The sequence below is a fragment of the Salvelinus namaycush genome, unplaced genomic scaffold, assembly GCF_016432855.1.
Source record: "Salvelinus namaycush isolate Seneca unplaced genomic scaffold, SaNama_1.0 Scaffold3183, whole genome shotgun sequence".
In the NCBI taxonomy this organism is placed as follows: Eukaryota; Metazoa; Chordata; class Actinopteri; order Salmoniformes; family Salmonidae; genus Salvelinus; species Salvelinus namaycush.
Window position 1 is genome coordinate 19,077 of NW_024060101.1, and position 6,109 is coordinate 25,185.

Here is a 6,109-nt window from a genome sequence, read left to right on the forward strand (position 1 = left end):
TTGCTGCTGTGATGGAACACTGTGGTATTTCACCCAGTAGATATGAGAGTTTATCAAAATCGGGTTTGTTTTCAAATTCTTTGTGGGTCTGTGTAATCTGAGGGAAATATGTGTCTCTAATATGGTCATACATTTGGCAGGAGGTTAGGAAGTGCAGCTCAGTTTCCACCTCATTTTGTGGGCAGTGTGCACATAGCCTGTCTTCACTTGAGAGCCAGGTCTGCCTACGGCGTCCTATCTCAATAACAAGGTTATGCTCACTGAGTCTGTACATAGTCAAAGATTTCCTTAAGTTTGGGTCAGTCACAGTGGTCAAGTATTCTACCACTGTGTACTCTCTGTTTAGGGCCAAATAGCATTCTAGTTTTTGTTCATTCTTTCCAATGTGTCAAGTAATTATGTTTTTGTTTTCTCGTGATTTGGTTGTGTCTAATTGTGTTGCTGTCCTGGGGCTCTGTGGGGTGTGTTTGTGTTTGTGAACAGAGCCCCAGGACCAGCTTGCTGAGGGGACTCTTCTCCAGGTTCATCTCTCTGTAGGTGATGGCTTTGTTATGGAATGTTTGGGAATCGCTTCCATTTAGGTGGTTGTAGAATTTAACGTCTCTTTTCTGGATTTTGATAATTAGTGGGTATCGGCCTAATTCTGCTCTGCATGCATTATTTGGTATTTTACGTTGTACACGGAGGATATTTTTTCAGAATTCTGTATCCAGTCTCAATTTGGTGTTTGTCCCATTTTGTGAATTCTTGGTTGGTGAGCGGACCCCAGACCTCACAACCATAAAGGGCAATGGGTTCTATAACTGATTAAAGTATTTTTTGCCAGATCATAATTGGTATGTCGAATTCTATGTTCTTTTTGATGGCACACAAGGCCCTTCTTGCCTTGTCTCTCAGATCGTTCACAGTTTTGTGGAAGTTACCTGTGGCGCTGATGTTTAGGCCGAGGTAGGTATAGTTTTTTGTGTGCTCTAGCGCAACAGTGTCTAGATGTAATTTGTATTTGTTGTCCTGGCGACTGGACATTTTTTTGGGGACACACAACACCACTCCACACCAATGCACTCCACACCACACCACACCAATCCACACCACACCACACCACACCAATCCACACCACACCAAACCACACCAATCCACTCCACACCACACCAATCCACACCACTCCACACCAATCCACTCCACACCAATCCACTCCACACCCCTTCAGAACACACCACACCACACCAATCCACACCACACCAGACCACACCACACCACACCACACCACACCAGACCACACCAATCCACACCACATCAATCCCCTCCACACCAATCCACTCCACTCAACACCAATCCACACCACTCCACACCACATCAGACCACACCAATCCACACCACACCAGACCACACCAATCCACTCCACACCACACCAATCCACTCCACACCACATCAATCCACTCCACACTAGACCACACCAATCCACTCCACACCAATCCACTCCACACAACACCAATCCACACCACACCAGACCACACCAATCCACTCCACACCACACCACACCACTCCACACCAATCCACTCCACACCACACCACACCACTCCACACCAATCCACTCCACACCACACCACAAGACACACCACACCACACCACTCCACACCACACCACACCACTCCACACCAATCCACTCCACACCACACCACACCACACCACTCCACTCCACACCACACCACTCCACACCACTCCACACCACTCCACTCCACACCACACCACTCCACTCCACACCACACCACACCACACCACTCCACACCACACCAGACCACTCCACACCACACCACTCCACACCACTCCACTCCACACCACTCCACACCACTCCACTCCACACCACACCACACCACTCCACACCACTCCACACCAATCCACTCCACACCACACCAATCCACTCCACACAACACCAATCCACACCACACCAGACCACACCAATCCACTCCACTCCACACCACACCACTCCACACCACTCCACTCCACACCACACCACACCACACCACTCCACACCACTCCACTCCACACCACACCACTCCACACCACACCACTCCACACCACACCACCACTCCACACCACACCACTCCACACCACACCAATCCACTCCACACCACACCACTCCACACCACTCCACACCACACCAATCCACACCACACCAATACACTCCACACCACACCAATCCACTCCACACCACACCACTCCACTCCACTCCACACCAGACCAACCCACTCCACTCCACTCCACACCACACCAATACACTCCACACCACACCACTCCACACCACACCACACCACTCCACACCAATCCACACCACACCAGACCACACCAATCCACTCCACACCACGCCAATATGCTCCAATCCACTCCACACCAATCCACTCCTCACCACACCAGACCAAACCACACCAATCCAGTCCACAGCAATCCAATCCACACCAGACCACACCACACCAATCCACACGACACCACACCAGACCACACCACGCCAATCCACTCCACACCAATCTACTCCACTCCACACCACACCAGACCACACCACACCAATCCACTCCAATCCACTCCACAGGAATCCACTCCACTCCACACCAGACCACACCACGCCAATCCACACCAATCCACTCCACACCACACCAATCCACTCCACACAACACCAATCCACTCCACACTAGACCACACCAATCCACTCCACACCACACCAATCCATTCCACACCAATCCACACCACACCACACCAATCCACTCCACACAACACCAATCCACACCACACCAATCCACACCACTCCACACCAGACCAATCCACTCCACACCACACCACACCACTCCACACCAATCCAATCCACACCAATCCACTCCACACCACACCACACCAATCCACACCAATCCACTCCACACCAATCCACTCCACACCCCTTCAGACCACACCACACCACACCAGACCACACCAATCCACACCACATCAATCCACACCACTCCACACCACACCAGACCACACCACGCCAATCCACTCCACACAATCCACTCCACTCAACACCACTCCACACCACACCAGACCACACCAATCCACACCACACCAGACCACACCAATCCACTCCACACCAATCCACTCCACTCCACACCACACCAATCCACTCCACACCACACCAATCCACTCCACACCACACCACTCCACACCACACCAATACACTCCACACCACACCACTCCACTCCACACCACTCCACTCCACACCAATCCACTCCACACCAATCCACACCACACCACTCCACACCAATCCACTCCACACCAATCCACACCACTCCACACCAATACACTCCACACCACTCCACACCACACCAATACACTCCACACCACACCACTCCACTCCACACCACACCAATCCGCTCCAATCCACTCCACACCAATCCACTCCACACCACTCCTCACCACACCAGACCACACCACACCAATCCACTCCACACCACTCCTCACCACACCAGACCACACCACACCAATCCAGTCCACAGCAATCCAATCCACACCAGACCACACCACACCAATCCACACGACACCACACCACACCACACCACTCCACACCAATCCACACCACTCCACACCAATCCACACCAATCCACTCCACACCACACCACACCAATCCACACCAATCCACTCCACACCAATCCACTCCACACCCCTTCAGACCACACCACACCACACCACACCAGACCACACCAATCCACACCACATCAATCCACACCACTCCACACCACACCAGACCACACCACGCCAATCCACTCCACACAATCCACTCCACTCAACACCACACCACACCACACCACTCCACACCAATCCACACCACTCCACACCACTCCACACCAATCCACTCCACACCACACCACACCAATCCACACCAATCCACTCCACACCAATCCACTCCACACCCCTTCAGACCACACCACACCACACCACACCAGACCACACCAATCCACACCACATCAATCCACACCACTCCACACCACACCAGACCACACCACGCCAATCCACTCCACACAATCCACTCCACTCAACACCACTCCACACCACACCAGACCACACCAATCCACACCACACCAGACCACACCAATCCACTCCACACCAATCCACTCCACTCCACACCACACCAATCCACTCCACTCCACACCACACCAATCCACTCCACACCACACCAATACACTCCACACCACACCACTCCACACCACACCAATACACTCCACACCACACCACTCCACTCCACACCAATCCACTCCACACCAATCCACACCACACCACTCCACACCAATACACTCCACACCACTCCACACCACACCACTCCACTCCACACCACACCACTCCACTCCACACCACACCAATCCGCTCCAATCCAATCCACTCCACACCAATCCACTCCACACCACTCCTCACCACACCAGACCACACCACACCAATCCACTCCACACCACTCCTCACCACACCAGACCACACCACACCAATCCAGTCCACAGCAATCCAATCCACACCACACCACACCAATCCACACGACACCACACCACACCAGACCACACCACACCAATCCACTCCACACCACTCCACACCAGACCACACCACGCCAATCCACTCCACACCAATCCACTCCACTCCACTCCACACCACACCAGACCACACCACACCAGACCACACCACTCCACACCACTCCTCACCACACCAGACCACACCACAGCAATCCACTCCAATCCACTCCACACCACACCAATCCACACCAGACCACACCACTCCAATCCACTCCACACCACACCAATCCACTCCACTCCACTCCACTCCACTCCAATCCACTCCACTCCACTCCACTCCACTCCACACCAGATTAACTAGGGATTAACATGGGTAACCGGGATCTCGGGATTGTCCCGGCAACACTCTTCACTTTTCCAGAAAAAAATTGAATGACAAGATCTGGGAAATGTTAAATAAAATCCCAATTCCACAAAATCCACAACATGGACAGCATCAGATTAAACAGGTCACATGGAAGCCTTTAGCCAAAATGTTCAAAGCAACCACATCACTGCCAGGCTGTACACGCGACCCTTACAGCATAGCCTATAAATAATGAGCTGTCACACAGGGGGACACCATACCAGGCAACTTTTTAAAATATATATTTTTTATTTAACCTTTATTTAACTAGGCAAGTCAGTTAAGAACAAATTCTTATTTACAACGAAGGCCTACCAAAAGGCAAAATGCTGGGAGCTGCGATTTAAAAAAAGATATATTGGACAAAACACACATCACGACAAGAGAGACACCACAACACTACATAAAGAGAGACCTAAGACAACAACATAGCAAGGCAGCAACACAACATGACAACACAGCATGGTAGCAACACAACATGACAACACAGCATGGTAGCAACACAACATGACAACACAGCATGGTAGCAACACAACATGACAACACAGCATGACAACACAGCATGGTAGCAACACAACAACCTGGTAGCAACACAACATGACAACACAGCATGGTAGCAACACAAAAAAATATCTGGGTCAGGTTAACCTGTCTGTCCTCTCTGGGGATGTTCCCATTGCTTGGAAGGCAGCCACGGTGTGTCCTTTATTTAAAGGGGGAGATCAAGCTGATCCTAATTGTTATAGGCCAATTTCTATTTTGCCCTGTTTATCAAAAGTGTTGGAAAATCTTGTCAATAATCAACCGACTGGCTTTCTTGATGTCTATAGTATTCTCTCTAGTATGCAATCTGGTTTCTGCTCAGGTTATGGATGTGTCACTGCAACCTTAAAGGTCCTCAATGATGTCACCATTGCCCTTGATTCTAAGCAATGTTGTGTTGCTATTTTTATTGACTTGGCCAAAGCTTTTGATACGGTAGACCATTCCATTCTTGTGGGCCGGCTAAGGAGTATTGGTGTCTCTGAGGGGTCTTTGGCCTGGTTTGTTAACTACCTCTCTCAAAGAGTGCAGTGTATAAAGTCAGAACATCTGCTGTCTCAGCCACTGCCTGTCACCAATGGAGTACCCCAAGGCTCGATCCTAGGCCCCAACCTCTTCTCAATTTACATCAACAACATAG

General features: G+C 50.8%; 2 pseudogenes; both read right to left on the minus strand.

Moving 5' to 3' along the window:
- Window positions 1–257: 257 nt before the first annotated feature.
- Window positions 258–2,977, minus strand: LOC120040002 (annotated as a pseudogene).
- Window positions 2,977–4,679, minus strand: LOC120040003 (annotated as a pseudogene).
- Window positions 4,680–6,109: the final 1,430 nt, after the last annotated feature.